Raw genomic sequence first — 15360 nt, forward strand, 5'->3', positions numbered from 1 at the left:
AACAACTAAAGTCATCTATAAGTAGCATAAGATGCTTGGCCTTCCCAAGGGATGCTATGCCCATAGGTCCACAAAGGTCAATGTTGTTGAGATATCGAGCTCCACTCGTGATATGCCAGGGTGACCGTTGTGCAATTATGTCACCGACTTGTCAGTTGTAGATGCAGTTGGTACACCGCCCATGAATAATAGCTAGATGACAGCTATCCTTATCTACTCTAGTTCGTGGCTCAGTTAGTATGCCACCTTAGTTAGTTGAGTTTGATTTGAGACCCATATATAGGGTTCTTCTATTTCTATGTACTTGAGTTCTTTTTGGCTTACACAACTAAGAAGAGGAAAACTGTTTTCAGCCTCCACCTTTGTGTGTATTCCCCCATTGTGCAAGCAAGAAAGCTACAAGTGAGACTCCTTTCTTCTCTCCCACAATCTTGACATGGTATCAGAGCCTTGTTTGTGGTATGGAGCTCAAGAAAGCAAACCAAGTTCGCGGTGTTCTGGTAAGAGGACCAGTGTTGCTTTCATTTTTCTATTTTGGGAGCAAGTCTCTGCAGGTAGCACAGCCGGAAAGTGCAAGAGTGCATTGTCTCAGATTGAGACGCCCTTCGCAGTGTAGCAAGAGGGCAGTATATGCTACGGGTAAGGGCTTTAGCCCTTGGTTGCTCTGTATTTTTTATTTGAGGCCATTTCGGAGCCTGTTTTGGAGGCGGAAGTTTTCTGCATGCACTCAGGAAAAGGCCCTGTTTTATGCTGTGCAACCACTGTTCTACAGGTCGGTGAAAAGTTACTGTAGAAATTGCATCGTATGCCTGTGCGCAGAGACATTGGGAGTTACAGAATCATCCTTGTTGCCTGTTGATGCAAAATCGTCACTAGGAAGTGACTGTGTGGTCAAATGCCACTTTCGTCAATTTTACAGATTTGCCCTTGTGAGCCTGAAGCTGTGTTCTTTGCAGTGACAGAATTTTTTGCGGTGTTCCGTAATGGCGTCTGATTCTGTTTCACAGATTGTCACTGAAAAGCTTGACAAGAACAACTTCCAAGCATGGAAGTTCAGAATGACGAATTTCCTTATGGGAAAAGGATATTGGGAATTCGTTGCAGGAAATGAAGAAGAACCAGTTCTTCCTGATGTCCCCAATCAACAGCAAATGCAGGCATTTAAAGCATGGCATGAGAGAGCCAGGAAAGTTATGTACTAGCTATCTATCAGCATTTCAGACTCTATGATTGTGCATATTCAAGATGCAAGTACGCCAAAGGAGGCATGGGATACTTTATCAAAAATGTATAGCACAAATACGCAAGCCAGGAAAATGCAGCTCAAGCAAGAGTTGCACAATGTGCAAAGAGAAAGTATGAGCATCAATGACTACCACATGAAGGTGAAGAAGATTGCAAATGCACTTGCTTCCATTGGGTCACCAGTGGAAGATGATGATTTAGTTTCTGTGACCTTGAATGGTCTAGGAAAGGATTATGCACAGTTCCGAACATCCATTTCCGTCCGTGAAAGATTTTCTGATTTTGAGGAGTTGATTGCTCTTCTAATTTCTGAGGAGCAGAGAAATGGTGGTGCATCTTCTTCAGGAGGAACTTCAAAAGAAGCTGTCTTCAACTCAAATGCTGGAAGAGGTAGAGGCAGAGGTAGAGGAGGCCGATTTGGAGGCCGTGGTAGAAATCAAAATATGCAGCAAACTCAAGAAAACCAGTCCTATGGAGGAGGACTTGGTAACTCTAGAGGCAGGGGGAGCCAAAGAGGTCGTGGTGGATGGCAAAGAGGCCAAAATGCAAACAGCAATGTTGAATGCTACTACTGTGATAAAATGGGTCATATGGCTAAAGACTGCTATAAAAAGCAGAATGACATGATGAATGGAAAATTGCAACAAGGAAATTATGTATCTTCTAGTAGACAGGGTGATGACAAAAATGAGCATTTGTTTATGGTGCAGCACATGACCAATTCTGTGACAAGTGCAATAGAAAGCAAAGATGTGTGGTATGTTGATTCAGGTGCATCCAACCACATGACAGGTCATGTAGAATGGATGCAGGATGCAAGGAAAATGGAAAACCCAGGATTTATGGAGACTGGTGATGATACTGCACATCCTATTGTGCAGATTGGAAAAATTCCTTTGTCTATGCAGGATGGGAAAAAGAAATACCTGTCGGATGTATTTCATGTCCTGAATATCACCAAGAACCTAGTTTCTGTTGGTCAAATGGTTGAGCAGGGCTTGCAGGTCAGATTTAATTCTCATGGATGCTTTGTTGAGGATATGAAAAATAAAGGTCGCTTGATAGCAAAAGGAAAGAAGAAGGGCAGAATGTTTACATTGGATGCAGACATGCCTAAATTGAGTGCAGCAATGTTTGCACATGGGACCAGTGTAGTTGCAGATATTGATATTTGGCATAAACGCATTGGTCATGTTAATGTACAGCGACTTAAATCAATGCAAGCCCAAAATATTGTTGCAAGATTGCCTAAATTCAAGGTTGCAGAAATGCATAAGGTATATGAAGCCTGTCAATTTGGAAAACAGGCAAGGAAACCATTTCCTAGACATGTTCAAGAGAGTAAGAAGCCATTGGAATTAATCCACTTTGATGTGTGGACTACTAAAGCTGCATCTCTTGGAGGCTGTCATTATTTTGTCACTTTTATTGATGACTATAGCAGAAAAGTTTGGGTGTATTTTATGAAAAAGAAAAGTGAAGTTTTTGGGCATTTCAAAACTCTTAAAGCTATAGTTGAAAAAGAAACAGGCGTGCAAATAAAATGCCTAAGGTTAGATGGAGGGGGAGAGTACCTCTCAAATGAGTTTGCAAGGTTCTTGCAGGAGCATGGCATAAAGCAGCAATATTCATGTAGTCATACCCCACAACAAAATGGAATTGCAGAAAGAAAAAACAGGCATATTGGAGAGGTATCTCGTGCCATGCTCAATGAAAAAGACCTACCAGATTTTTATTGGGCTGAGGCAGTTGCTACAGCAGTCTACATAATGAACAGGACTCCCACTGCAGCAATACATGGTATGACTCCGGAGGAGAGGTATACTGGTAGGAAACCAGATATTTCTCATTTGAAAATTTTTGGTTGCATTGCCTATGTTCATGTGCCATATGAGTTGAGATCCAAGTTGGATCCAAAAGCTGAGAAGTGCATCTTTATTGGTTATTCTCTATAGCAAAAAGGGTATAGATGCTATAACCCTTCTACTCGTAAGTTTACAGTGAGTAGAGATGTTGTTTTTTATGAGATGAGTAGCTGGTATAAACCAGTAAATGTGATTGATAATGTAGATGCACAAAATGGTAATGCTGCACAGAATTCACAGCAGCAGTCACAAGATATTAGTGGACCTGGAGCATCCTCTAGCAGTGGTTTACATTCTTCACCATGGACAGGGTGATTGAGATCAGGAGAATCTTCTCAAAGCAATGCAGATAGTGGTATGCAGGTATCACAAAAAGGAAAAGAGAAGGTAGATTAGCCCATGTTTGATGTGAATGCAGGTCACTCTTATGTGAATGGTGAATCAAGTGGCTCAAAATAGAGCATTGATGATGAGTTGGGTATTCCTTCTATTGTTACACCTAGAGTAAGGAAGACCAGGGATGTTTTGAGAGCACCTGGGAGTGAACCTACTTTGCGCAGGTCTACTAGAGCTAGGTATCCTGTGGATAGGCTGAAATATGATGGATTTACAGCCATTCACTATGCATATATGGTCAAAGTGATACAGGAACCAGAACCCACTTCTTTTGAGCAAGCCATGGGAAAAGAAAAATGGGAGAAAGCCATGGATGAAGAAATGGATGCCTTGGAAGCAAATGCTACATGGAAATTGGTACCTTTGCCTAAAGATAAGAATGCAATTGCTTGTAAGTGGGTTTATAAGGTGAAACACAATGCAGATGGTTCTGTGAATAGATACAAGGCAAGATTAGTAGTCAAGGGGTATGCACAAACATATGGCATTGATTATGAAGAAACATTCAGTCCGGTTGCAAGGATGGCAACCGTAAGAGCAGTCATTGCTATGGCTACATCAAAAGGATGGTCTTTACATCAGATGGATGTAAAGAATGCCTTCTTGCATGGTGATTTGCAAGAAGAGGTCTATAACCCAGTCTATCATGCTAGAACAAAGCACATTGATGTGCATTATCACTATGTGCGGGAGAGGGTTTTACTAGGTCTTATTGATCTAGTTTATGTCAGCACAGAGGATCTGGTAGCTGACATATTTACGAAGGCATTGGGCACAGAGAAGCTGCACAAGTTCAGAGACCTGCTTGGTGTGCAAGAATTGGGATTGAGGTCGAGGGGGAGTGTTGAGATATCGAGCTCCACTCGTGATATGCTAGGGTGACCATTGTGTATTTATGTCACCGACTTGTCAGTTGCAGATGCAGTTGGTACACCGCCCATGAATAATAGCTAGATGACAGTTATCCTTATCTACTCTAGTTCGTGGCTCAGTTAGTATGCCACCTTAGTTAGTTGAGTTTGGTTTGAGACCCATATATAGGGTTCTTCTATTTCTATGTACTTGAGTTCTTTTTGGCTTACACAACTAAGAAGAGGAAAACTGTTTTCAACCTCCACCTTTGTGTGTATTCCCCCATTGTGCAAGCAAGAAAGCTACAAGTGAGACTCCTTCCTTCTCTCCCACAATCTTGACAAATGTGAGGCAACTCAAGTGGCATAGAAGTCCTCCTCCTATGGATGAGGTTGTTTTGTGCTACTTGCCCCTCAAGTAAATAGGGCAGAAAGTGTGAATGGGAGGGAAATTAGAAAGCCCCTCAACCATCTTCTTCCAACAAGCATCTCTCATAGTATCAAAGTTGAGGTGCCCCTCAACCATCTTCTTCCAACAAGCATCTCTCATAGTATCAAAGTTGAGGTGCCCATAAGTTGGGCATGCCAAAATGGTCCTAGCTCATGGGAATTCCTCACACCAAGGGCTATGAATGTATAAAGCCCACCCTCCTATGTACTAGTTTAAGGAAATGCTCTTATAGAAGCATTCTCCACAGTCACTGCATCTTGCAAAATCATCCTCCACAGTCATTGCATCTTGTAGAAGCATCCTCCACGGTCACTGCATCTTGTAGAAGCATCCTCCACAATCACTATATCCCATGTGAGCACAATGCAGGTACCTAACTGTGTAAGACCATGAACAGACAATAGGTTAAAACACAAATCAAGGACATAAAGAACTTTGGCTAAAGAGTGTTGCCAGTCTAACAATAGGGGAATAGTCCCCACTCTACAAACAAGCAAAGAGAATTGCCACCAATGGTGATGGATCCCTCTTTGGAACGCACGTCCTAAGGCCAATCCTATTAGAAAGTCATATGGGAAGAAGCCCCATCATCCACAAGTCAAGGCTCTTTGTAGAAGAAGAAGCAAGGGTGTTATCCTCCTCCTCGCACAAATGTATGAAGATGGACTTAGTGGTAGTTGGGGTAGCCTTTGTATCCTTGGGCCCCTCCTAGGGCTTCAAATTGGGATACTTCTACTAATAACTCCTCTAGATGAGTGTCCTTCCACAATGTGGGCACTTGGGCTTCTTCTTAGTATCTCCTCTTTATTGTCCTCCTATTTATTTGCCTTTGGCTTCACCTTCTACTTTCCTCCTCCCAAACCTATTGTGAAAGCCTTCATGGAGCCAAATCCACTAGCACCAATCTCTTTGAGTCGCTCATCATGCTTGAATACTAGTAGATCAAGGGTTGTCTTCAATGTGCAAACATGCACTAGGGCATAATCCTATAAGCTCATGAAAAGGAAGGATCGGGCTCAAGACTCGGGCTCAAGACTTGAGCGATCCCATAGTGCTACATGATCCATTATTCCCACATGGAGATCCTCCACAAGATGGGGTATAGGTAGGGTAACAAGCTCCCAAATGTCAAAGTTGTTAACGGTGCATTTCATCTTATATGACCAAAGCAAATAGTTGGAACCATCTAGCCAAATCCTCTTTAGGAAAAGAAGGGAGAACATGCACCTAAATAGGTGGTGTGCCTTGTTGGGCAATTTAAAGCCTGTAGAATGGGCTTGATGGGAAACATGTAGAGGGGAGGGAGGAGAAGGAGTATGTTACATCAAATGGTGAGACCAAACCAAAGGGCTCAAAGACCTCTAGTCTTCATGATGATCACATTGCCTATCAAAGGAGTGATGAGAAATTTCATCGTCAAAGTCATCAAAGCATTGAACTGATGATAAGACATCTTCAACACTTGCAAAAATCCAATTTTGTTGTAGAGAGCCCCAAACAATGGAAATCAACTACACATTCTCAAAGAAAAGATTGTAGATGTCCTAACTGAGTTGTATGGACCAATTGCTTATAGAAAATGTGTGTTTTCAGTAAGGAAAAAATCACTTTGGTGATGATACCATGTGAGAGTGTGCAACAAAAGAGAATCACGAACATAGAGAGAATTCACTTCCTATCTTGTAGGTGCTCCATCAAGTGGCTACACTCTTCTTCGTCTCCATTGTGGACAATACACCGCACACTTTCTGTCTCCTTTGCCATCATCATCTCTGTAATTGTTGAAGGTATTATCATCATTATTCAATTTGATTTGGTGCCCTCGTTGATACCTTGGGTTGCATGTAGGGGGAACTAATCAATCCTCATTATATTCAATCTTTTCTTTATTCATTATAGATCATTCTTCTCTTTCTACCTTCTATTCTTCTTGTGAGAAATCCGGGATCTAGAGCATGGCAAAAACCGGAAGCTATGGAGGATGGAAAAAGAAGTGTAGACTCATGATGGAAAGGACACTGTTTGTTACACAAGTGAATTAGGTTCCAAGATTGAGACTTGGACTCATAAACACAATCTTGTGTATGTGGACAATGACATTGACACTTTACTGAAATGAAAAGAGTACAATCATTGTATTAAGAAAGGAAGCAAGTACAATGCTTTATAGGAAAGTAGGAAACTGCAGTAGGCACCATTGTGCATATGGGATAAGTTAGCCTGCATGTCCTTGACCCTGAGGCTCCATACAAAGAGGCTGTTTTGTTGAGTGTGATTGCTAATTCTCAACACCCCTCCTCAATCACAACTAGAAAAGGCACAAAGTGTGTAGAGGCTGTAATGAGAACCACTTGCAAAGTGTGGGCATACCACAGACATGGCAAAAACACCAGAGGCTGTCGCAGAAAAAGCTAAGTGTGGGTACCATAAACATGGTGGACATCCAGAGGCTGTAACAGGGGCCTCACAAAGTGTACAGGGACTGTAATGCCAAGTTACATAAGGAGTTTACAAAGCTTATGGCAGGAAGAATTAGGGCAATGAAAATACAAGGCTATTAAAACAGTCTATCAGAATTATGAGAGTACAAGGACTGATGAGTCTTGTCCTTCCGATCCTGGTGGTCTTCATCTTCTTCTTCTTCTTCCTTTGCTCCATTTTCTTCTTCTTCTTTGACTGCGACTAGATAGGCCTTTTGGGATCTCTTTCTTGCGTGGCAGAACTTCTCAGTGTGTCCGGTCCTTTTGCAGAAGTCACAAAAGAGCTGATCCTTCTTGCCTTTGTACCTGTTGCCAACATATAATGCATGCTCATCTCTAGAGGTACTTGGTTCTTCTTTAGGTTTTAGCTTCTTTTCTTTTTCTAACAATGATGCCTGGATATCAACAAGTTCAGGATTTGGCATGTTGATTAGAGTTGTTGATACATTATTATATTCAAGAGGCAAGCTCTTAAGTAGAACACCGATGCAAACATCTTCATCCATTTTAATGTTGATTCCTACAAGTTGGGTTAGGAGTCCTTCCATGTAATTGAGATGTGTGGCAAGTGATGTGCTGGACTTCATTTCAAGCCTGAAGAACTCAATCAGGAGACCATACTTTGATGATTTAGATTGTGCACTGAACAGGGTGTCAAGTCTTTTCCATGTATCCTGTGAGGTCTCACAGTTATCCACATGATGGATATAACTGTCGTCTAGCTCCAATTTGATAATGGCCTGGGCTCTGTCATCATTCTTTTGCCAAGTAGTTGCAAGGTCCGCGTCCCGAGGTTTCTTCTCTTTGCCATTTGTGATGGCCCAGAGACCCTTCTTCATCAGGATGAGCTTGATGCGGGTTTGCCAAGTGTGGAACCCGACTCCTTTGAATCGAGCATTTGGAGAGTCTTTGCCCATGTTAGATTTACGGGAACAGTAGCAAATCAACTTCAGACTTATTTGATTTGAGCAACAGAAGAATTGATTAAGAGACACAAGTGCTAAAAAGCACTAACTGAGTGTCAATGAATACCAGATTTAATCACTGAGCAATACTCTCTGAAGTTCATTAAAGTACTGTCACTCAGATCTGAAGGCATCAGCATCAAATCAAGAAGGGAAAGATCACTTTTACTCTTTTAAAATCCAAGTGATCTTCCCCTTCTTGATTTGATGCTGATGCCTTCAGATCTGAGTGACAATACTTTAATGAACTTCAGAGAGTATTGCTCAGTGATTAAAATCACTGTTGATAACTTCAGTGAAAGAAACAGTGAAAAATGTCAAGATTTTGAAGCTTTGGCTATGGTGGAATTAGGGTTTCTGAGACAGGGGCCTGGTTTTTTGCTGATTGCAGGAGCTACAGTGGATCATTTTCAAAAATTTTTATATGCCTAGGAAGCTGATTTCATGGGCTACAAAAGCCCTATCATGATGATCAAAATCGTGGTCAGTATGCAGCACGCAGGCACGTCGAACAGCAGCAGGCGCATTTCTGACAGGATTCCGCGATTTGCGCAATGCTGAAGCCAGGGAGCAGCAATGTCATCGATTATCGTGCCAGGATGAAGCGCCTTGAGCAGAGGAACAACTCTCCAGAAGAAATCTTGGGCTGAAATGGCCTGGTTGAAGAGTTATGGAAGCTCCAAGCAAGGTAGGTCCTGTCTGGCTATGGCAGACACAGAGCAGAGATTGGGGATTTTCACAATGCTGAGCTCCAGATGGTCCAATGTCCTAGATTGATGTGATACAAGGAAGCTTTATGAGTTGGGGAATACTTTTCCAGAAGGAAGCTTCAGTGAGAGTAGAGTTGGGAGATGAAGTCATGAGCTGACATTGAGCTAGACTGAGGTTGAAAGGAATCAAGAGAGGCTAGACAAGCAATGCCATGCCCAACTGGGCTCTGATACCATGTGAGAAATGCGGGATCTAGAGCATGGCAAAAATCGGAAGCTATGGAGGATGGAAAAAGAAGTGTAGACTCATGATGGAAAGGACACTGTTTGTTACACAAGTGAATTAGGTTCCAAGATTGAGACTTGGACTCATAAACACAATCTTGTGTATGTGGACAATGACATTGACACTTTACTGAAATGAAAAGAGTACAATCATTGTATTAAGAAAGGAAGCAAGTACAATGCTTTATAGGAAAGTGGGAAACTGCAGTAGGCACCATTGTGCATATGGGATAAGTTAGCCTGCATGTCCTTGACCCTGAGGCTCCATACAAAGAGGCTGTTTTGTTGAGTGTGATTGCTAATTCTCAACACTTCTCTCCTTTAAACTAGCCAATCAACTACCAAAATGGATAAAAAATCTAGCTGACTATAGTTAATGTAGTCGATAGCAATAAAATAATGTAAAAATGTTGACATAGCCGCTCTAAGAAAATTGCAGAGCATACTAGAAAAAATCACAACTAGGGGATGACATACTAACAAAATAAGCAACCTAACAATGACATCACAGAACAAAGAGAAGATAAAGAATACTCAAGAATAGGATACACGAATAGGGCACAATCTATCATATTCTTTATTTCAACGAATACTCTTATCTCTCCTATCCTACATATAATTGTGGGTAACAAAATAAAGAGTAATGTCCATCATACAAGCTAGATCTACTGTAACCATACAAACTACTTGTCACATGACATTTAAGGCTCATTTACATATCCAATTTTATGAGTCATAAAGGACTAAGGCAAAAAATTTAAGTTAAGATATGAACATGTCCAAAGTTTAGGTTAACACTTGGCATAGCTCGATGGTTTACTAACCCGAACCCTTAGTCTATGGTAAATTCCATATCCAAAATTAGACCAATCTAGAGAGTAATGGTTATACCTCATATGAAACACTCCACCTTAACATGAGCCACAAAGAGAAATCATGAATAGAACCCCTCTAGGATGTTCATGAGCTGCTAATGCGGTTGTATAACCCACTCTAAAGGCCATCCACAAAACAAAAAGGCATAGATACATCATGATGAAAGTTAAAACATAATGACAAAAAATCCCATTCATGAGCTAGAGTGCTCGTGAACTCATGAGAATCTAATGCAAAGTGTGTTTGGGGCTGCTCCTCATGCTATGCATCACTAGTGAACAAAGGCACTAAATGCATATCCATCTCATGTATTTTCTTTAGAGTCAAGTCCCAAATTTTAACTTGTTGGTTGATATCAGATAATATCTCATCAATGTCCATCTTTGAGACATCCACCATCTACATTTCATCATTGTGATCATCCCCTTTTACATACTACAGAGTAGAAAGCATTTGAGCATCATGTCATACTCTACTTGCATACTATCCATTCTTTCCTACAACTTATTATTTTCCTCAATCAATACTTCCAAATTCTCAAATATAAATCTTTGTTGAATCAATCCATATGGTCGGGCAATGACTTGAAATGTCTAGTACATGCCTCATTTGCATGAAGACAGCTTTAAGAAAATATCTACACTGAATTATATTATCTTCCAAAATAGCATGAAAAAACCAATTTTGAGAACAATCCTTCGAAATAGAAAAGACAATGGTTCCCATAACGGGATTGCAATAATGCTCTAAAAACTATGCACTTCTTGTAGTAGGACTATAAGTTGTTTTGACAAATCCAAGTCCATAAATTCAATTTCCACTACCAATGTATCTACAAATCAAGCACAATTAATTATTTAAAAGTCTTGATAGCTGTTTCCACCAAACTTCTTGCATATCATATAAATATCCATTAAATCCTACAATCTTGCTTACAGGACTACAATGGTCACTATTGGGGGTAAAGATGCATGTGCCTAGCTACTCGTGTATTACTACACTGACAACACCCACACACCTATACACTTCAGGTGGTGGACATGAATCACTGTCACTTCATTCTTTATTAAGTGACATTTGAATAACGAGAAGGCCAGTTACACATTGTGACTATTGGAGTGTCCACATATTCTCTCTCTCTCTCTCTCTCTCTCTCTCTCTCTCTCTCTCTCTCTCTCTCTCTCTCTCTCTCTCTCTCTCTCTCTCTCTCTCTCTCTCTCTCTCTCTCTCTCTCTCTCTCTCTCTCTCTCTCTCTCTCTCTACCATATCTCTTGCTTTCTCTCACGTGCTTCCACTCTAGGCTCACTCCCTTCAACTAGTATCAGAGCCAACCATTCGAGGAGCTTCTTCATCCTTTGCTTTAGCCCGGATTCAAAGCTTCAACTCAAGGTTTCATGGCAACCATTACTTCTTTCTCTCAATGTATGCATTGAATCTTTTGGCCATAATTTTTGCATATACAGTATCAAATTTAGGTGATCTATAGTTAGAAATGGAGAGCACAATAAGATCTATATATTTGGGTACTCACAATGTTGATTTTGTGTAGTTTTTGGTTCTCTATTTTACACACATCAAAACTATTCATGTTTGGATAGCAAACAGTAAATTCCATAATGCATGTTTGATGCTTCATGGATGCTATTTTGGTGCTTGGATGGTATGGTTGTGCTTTTGGGACTGATTTGAGCTTGAAATAGCTCATATTTCAACATCATTTCAATGTTATAATAATAGGGCAATAAGCATTTATTAGTGAAAAGCTTATGCCTAATGCTAATTGATGCTTTATGGGATACTCAATGGATGTACCACTACTTTGATTGTTATGTATAGTTCCAATATGCTATGGTATGCTTTTGACTAAGATTTGAGGTCCATTACATTGATATTGGTTGTGGTTACATGCCTTGGTTGCTTTGATGGCTTATGTAGTTACGAGCTTGAAGAATCTATTAGCTTTTATGGTCCTAGCTTATGCTTCATGTATCTTGGGTACTGGGATATCATTCACATAATATTAGCTTTTATGGTCCTAGCTTATGCTTCATGTATCTTGGGTACGGGATATCATTCACATAATATTTTGAGCTTTGCTTGCTCATTTGGCATTCAACTTATGCTTTAGTGGGAGTTACTTGGCTTTATATTCGAGCCACATTAGCACTTGGATGTACTACAGAACTTTTGGTTCATGTAGTTGAGCTTGAGCTTATTACAGTGAGACAATGGAACTCATTATGACATGTACATGCTCTCTTGATATTTATTGGATGTAGTTATCCTATCATGGGTTGATTTGATCTCTTGCCTTGGATATGGTACTTATGTCTATCAAAGTGTTATCAGTGGTATTTATATGCTTCTAGGTTATGTATTGAGCTTTTACTCAGTGCGTTATGCATCTAGCAATTCTCTTCATGAGACCTACCCTATGCATGACATCTATGCCTATTGCATATATGGTTTCTGACACATTGCAGTAGTTGTGACAGTCTTCAATGCCAGTTATGTTGAGATGTTTGCATTCACACCTACTTTAGTCTCTTTGTAAGGAGTAGTGAGGACTCAGGACTAGAATCCCTTATGCAAAGTAGGAGAAGTGCTACCATCCAGTTTCCTATAAAGCATTGTACTTGCTCTCTTTTCTAATGCAATATCATAGTACTTTTGTCCTTCAATAAAGTCTCTATGTCATTGTCAGTCTTATACACAAGATTGTGTTTATGAGTCCAAGTCTCAATCTTGGAACCTAATTCACTTGTGTAATAGTCGGTCATGTCAATGTCTTCATGAACTCACTCTTTCTCTTCCAACCTCCATAGCTTCCGCATCTACCATGCTCTAGATCCCGTGGCTTTTCACAAGTTATTCCCAGCTTCTTCCTTCTCGGTTGCTCGCATTTTGTTGTTGGCCTATTGCTGCAATTTATTACAGCAACCTATCATTTCAGTTTTATGCATTCTATTTGAGGGCAGTCACCTAGACTTGACAAGTTGTGGACAACTCATTACTTTGATAGTATCTCCTGTCTCCCACTTGATTTAGTAGTGGTTTTAGGGCTAATTTGTAAGCTATTAAAACAACCCATCTTTCCCTTCTTTGTACTTGCTTGGTCTCATTATGGCTAGTAGTTCTTGTGACATTGCTATCTTCCGTATTGAGAAACTAGATGGGACCAATTATAGCTATTAAAAGACCTGGATATGTTAGGTTTTAGTGCAAATATTACAAGTTAAACCACTCAAAATGTGGGTGCCAAACCCAAAAAAATTGTGGCCAAGGATTGGAATGAATTGGATGAGCTATAAAGTCCACAGTAATTTTATCACTCTCTAAGAAAGTTCACTACAATGTTGTAATTTGGAAATCAAATTGCATATGATCTTTGGACACAAATTAAGAATCTTTATGACAAGTAGAGTTTTATATCTCAAATGTATTGGCTAAAATAGTTGATGGACCTTCATATGAAGGAAGGTACTTCTATGACTGCACACTTTGAAAGGGAGTGACGGATCGAAGGTTGGGCTCAAGAGCTATGGCGGGAGAGCAAGAATAAGAAAGGGAGAGACTAGAAATGGGAACTCCAATAGTCACAATGTGTAACCGGGCCTTCCTTTATTCAAATTGTCACTAAAAGAATAAAGAATAAAGTGATGGTGACGGGCGCCCGCCACCTGCAGTGTGCAGTGGCAGTAACTATCAATGTAGTAATACATGGGCGGCTAGGCAGAGATGCCTTTACCCCCAACAACCTCCCACTTTTAAAGGCAAATCTGCCCCAGTGAGGAGTGAAAAGAAAAAGAAAAAAGATAATACAACATGTACACATGTACAACAGGATGAGGAAAGACGTCATCTCATCCCACGCCCATCAACCTCTTGAGGAAGGCAAAGTGCTCTGTAGAGAGGCTTTTAGTGAGAAGATTTGTAGGATTCTGGTCAGTCGAGATCTTGACAATATCAACAGACTTTTCATCAATGACCCCACGTATGAAGTGATACCTCACCTCAATGTGTTTCGTCTTCGCATGGAAGACTGGCGGATTCTTGGCTAACTGAATAGCACTCATAAAATCCGAATGCAGTGTAGGGATAGCATCAATACCAAGGTCAGCAACTAAATGACCCAACCAAATGGCCTCCTTGCAAGCCTCAATGGCTGCAACATACTCGACCTTTGTAGTAGAAAGAGTCGTGCATTTCTACACCCTGGACATCCAAGAAATAGCACCTCCAGCATAGGTGAATATATACCTGAAAGTGGACTTCCTACTATCTACATGTCCTGCATAATTAGAGTCAGTGTACCCCATGACTCCTGTATCCTGGCTGCCATAGCATATGCACATATCTATAGTGCCCTTCAGGTACCTCATGATACCCTTCACGACATCCCAATGCTTCTTGCCAGGTGTAGCCATATAGCGTGCCACAACACCAACTGCAAAGGCAATATCTGGACGAGTGGCTATCATGGCATACATAAGACTACCCACTACGGATGCATAGGGAATCTTGGCCATCTCGGCCCTCTGCTCATCTGTCTGCGAACAATCAACCTCTGATACCTTCACATAAGAAGGCAATGGACAGCCAATAGGCTTTACATCCTGCGTGTGAAAGCGCTCAAGGACTTTATGAATGTACTCTCTCTGTGACAAGTAGAGGAGTCCCTGATGCTTGTCGCATCTAATGCGCATACCAAGTATGTGAGTGGCCTGTCCTAGATCTTTCATCTCAAAGCTCTTCTTGAGCTGAGCCTTAATAGCATCTAGCTCATCATGAGCTTTCCCTGCTATCAGCATATCATCCACATAGAGTATCAAAATCAATAAAGAACCATCACGGGCTTTCTTCGTGTAAAGACACAGATCCATAGCACTCCAGCTGTAACCCTATGACTGCATAAAGGCATCAATCTTATAATATCACTACCTAGGTGCCTGTTTCAAGCCATAGAGACTTTTCTTCAATTTGCACACTAGGTGCTGCCTGCCAGGTTCTGCAAAGCCCTTAGGCTGCTCCATATAAATCTCATCATGCAAGTCCCCATGTAAGAAAGTCGTCTTGACATCCATTTGGTATAAATCCAAGTCAAGCTGAGCAACCAAAGCTAAGACTAAGCACAGGGTGGTCATCTTAACCACAGGAGAAAAGACCTCATCAAAGTCCACACCATGCTCCTGCTTAAAACCCTTTGCTACCAATCTAGCCTTGTATGCCAGCTTGG

The sequence above is a fragment of the Lygodium microphyllum genome, chromosome 17 (genome assembly GCF_053477565.2).
Source record: "Lygodium microphyllum isolate KBCC chromosome 17, Lygodium_microphyllum_v1.1.10, whole genome shotgun sequence".
Lineage (NCBI taxonomy): Eukaryota > Viridiplantae > Streptophyta > Polypodiopsida > Schizaeales > Lygodiaceae > Lygodium > Lygodium microphyllum.